Raw genomic sequence first — 3365 nt, forward strand, 5'->3', positions numbered from 1 at the left:
AGTTCCCATTCCCAGGCAGAGTGATGCAAGCCAGTCAGGATGTTCTCAGTTGTGCCCCTGTAGAAAGTCCCTGGGATTTGGGGGATACTTTATTCTACATTCTGTTGTAGATTTTCCCTTGTTCTACCTCCTTGTACTGATGTGGTGAAATGATTCGTACGGATGACGTGAAACAAGCTTCTCATTGAATCTCCCATACATGAGACCAATAATAATTTACTAATTACCACGTGGCCTTTCCAGTTCTGAGGATGGTTTCACTCTGTCCTTTTTTACCTGTTTTCATATAGTCACAATATTTATTATCATTTACTAATAAGAGATTAGCTTAAAAACACACTATAGCTTCAGAGTTAACTGATTGGTTCCTGGACAAGTGCCCACAGCATAGACGTTTAACCATCAAGTGCAACCCACGAATAAGCCTTGTCTAAAGAGCTATCATCAAATTATGACTATATAACTCACGGGACTGTCGTTAAGACCCCTCCTGATAATGGGGGAAATGAAATCTGCAGTCCCTACCCCGTATGATTTGGATACAACCTCGAATGAAATCGCCCTTCGCATTTATATATAGGTGATAAATACCAGCTTTCCTAACAATCCAGTGAAATAGATTAAAAATAAAATTCAAATATCCAGTGGAGAAGAATCAAATGCTTCAGCGCAGACATCAACATTTCAATTGTAAATGGTAAAATGTCGGTTTAATGATTGCTTAAGGTCTTAAATAAGCGCACAAGACATCCGAAAGTTACTTACTGAAAGACCTGCGAGCCCACTGCATCACCTACCATTCCAGCTCGCAATGAGACCGACTTCAACGGGAAGAGAGGTACCTCAGCTCTGCTCTGACGGATCTCGTGAGGTCCGGAGGCTGTCTGCGCCTTCACGAGCCCTGGAAACGGCAGCAACTTAAACTGAACTGGTAGTGCCTCCCACTCCGTCTGAATGCACGCCAGAGTGGGCACAGCCAGGTACCTGGTCGATCACAAGCACTTACTCAGGGACAATTCAGCCGGCGCGTTTCTGAAGGCAGCGGGGCGGAAAGTTTAAAGGACATTCATGAGGCAAGTTTTTAGAGTGGGGGCGCCTGGGGAAGTGTGGAAACATACGACAGCAGTTCTTAAGAGGCTTTTAGAAAGACGCGAACAGGCAGGGAATGGAGGAACGTTAGGCTGATGGGTTAATTCGGACTGGGCATCATGGCTGGCATAGACATCAAGGGTTAAAAGAGCCTGTTCTATTCTATGCTTCAAGTTCTGACTGGATCTTGTTCAGCTAAAGTTATAAAATTATATGAGGAGAGATAGAGGGGGACAGACAGTGTCCTTTTCCTACAGACAAAACATCTACTATTAGGGGATATACATGTGGGGGTGGGGGTGGGGGTCACCTTAAGCAATTTTTTTACATAGAGAGCGGTGGATGCCCGGAAAGCACCTCCAGGGGTGGTGGAAGCAGGTATGATACAGGCTCTTAGAAAGGCACATGGATTTGCAGAGAATGGAGGATTATGGGTCATGAGCATGCAGGAGATGAGGTGTCATTTGCTTAATTTGAGTGGCATGACATTGCAGGTCAAAGGACCCATCCCTGTACTGTATGCTCCAGTGTTCTACATTCTGCTGCTCCTCTCTTCCATGAAGTCGCCGGGATTAAGTAACGAGAAGCCATTAATAATGCTCAGTGCGAATTTTTACCCAAGTTCACCCTAAGTGTTAAGAGAGGAGGAAATGTTACATCTTATGCACCACATCTGCTAAAGTTTTCTTGGGTTACCTCCTCCTTCCACATCCTCACTTCCAGACCACATCCCTAGCTCTCCATCTCCCTTTCGAGCCATTACATAAAAACTATAGGGAATTTTGATTTATGGTGCACAGTGAAATATCCAAACTACAAATTCGAAGCAATGACAAATAATTGCAAAGTTCTTCAAATTTACTAAGCCTGCAAATAATATAATTTATTTAATTAGAGTGAAAGTAATTTTCATCAACAATTTTAGGGCATATATTCGTAGTCCAACAATTCACTATTTGGTTGCTTTTTTACCATTCAGTGAGATGGATGAGCTTGGTGCAGTGATATCAGCTTCTCAATATCAAGCTGAATGTCAGAAGGCATCTCAGACCCCTATGTTCTGTCATTTGCAGTCTGTCTCATTGCTTTGAAAGAAAGGCTCACAAACTGGAAAAGATCGCAACAGCCAATGTTACACTTAAATAGTTAACTTGGACAGAAATTGTGCATGTGAGCTTGATTTCAAAGTTTAAGGAAAGTCTGGATAGGTACATGTTGGCGCGTGGCCAAGTGGCTAAGGCGTTGGTCTAGTGATCTGAAGGTCACTAGTTCGACCCTCAGCTGAGGCAGCGTGTTGTATCCTTGAACAAGGCACTTAACCACACATTGCTCTGCGACAGCACTGGTGTCAAGCTGTATCGGCCTAGGCCCTTCCCTTGGACAACATGGGTGACATGGAGAGGGGAGACTTGCAGCTTGGGCAACTGCTGGTCTTCCATACAACCTTGCCCAGGCCTCAGTCAACATCGAAATTGATGGACAGCCGAAGAAGAAGAAGGATAGTAGGGATATGGCGGGTGTAGGCCGATGGGAGTAAGCAGTTTCAATGGCCTGTTTCTGTACTGTACTGTACTTTTCTGTGACCGTTACTCTAAATGTAGAGTCAACTGATTTGATTTTGATAAGATTCACATTTCCTTACAATTGAAGATTGATTTCATTAAACTTTGAGAATAATTCTGACAAATAAAGAATGCTATGCCTAATATTCTTGACTAGGTTACTGAATAAAGCATTCAAGTCTTCAAAAAATGTTATCACAGTTTCAAAAACTCATTAAATCATCTCTGGTAGTTTCCTTTCGAGAGCCATTTTATTTGCACTAGCAAACAGTCAAGCTGTTCATCATTCTAAATACAAAGTTCTTGAAATAGTTGGGAATTGGGAGCATGGGACTTGTTTTTTTTTTACTGCTGTGATAACAGCAGTTAATGATTTGTGCAGCTGAACACAGGTTTTTTGCAACAAGATGTTGTATGTGAATTACACTGTGAATAGTAAATATGTTAGGTACAGCTTTTTTCAAGAAAGTAATAACCCCATGGTATTAATGTCAAGCAAGAATGTCAGTGAGCAGAATGTCCTCTTTGAAAAATTGCTCAACAACCCAAAATATTGACTTCTCCTTCATACCTGTTTCTAGTCCCTTGCTAATTACAATTCTTGAACCATGCTTTCATCTTTCATGAAACAGACATAACCAAGAAGCAAAGGTTCATTGTATGGAAATTTGACTCATCCTACTGCAGAGCAAAGTCTGTTGTCTAAAGTATGTT

At 42.0% G+C, this 3365-nt stretch overlaps 1 protein-coding gene across 2 annotated transcripts in view; it reads right to left on the minus strand.

Moving 5' to 3' along the window:
* LOC140728174 (melanocortin receptor 5-like) overlaps positions 1 to 968 on the minus strand; it is a 9829-nt gene extending 8861 nt beyond the window's left edge. For both annotated transcript variants that reach the window (XM_073046487.1, XM_073046508.1), the window contains exon 1: positions 766 to 968. The gene's annotated coding sequence lies outside the window, so the exon portion shown is untranslated. The remainder of the gene's footprint in view (positions 1 to 765) is intronic.
* Between the last annotated feature and the right edge of the window lie 2397 nt (positions 969 to 3365).

Source organism: Hemitrygon akajei, chromosome 1 (genome assembly GCF_048418815.1).
Source record: "Hemitrygon akajei chromosome 1, sHemAka1.3, whole genome shotgun sequence".
Taxonomy (NCBI): Eukaryota; Metazoa; Chordata; class Chondrichthyes; order Myliobatiformes; family Dasyatidae; genus Hemitrygon; species Hemitrygon akajei.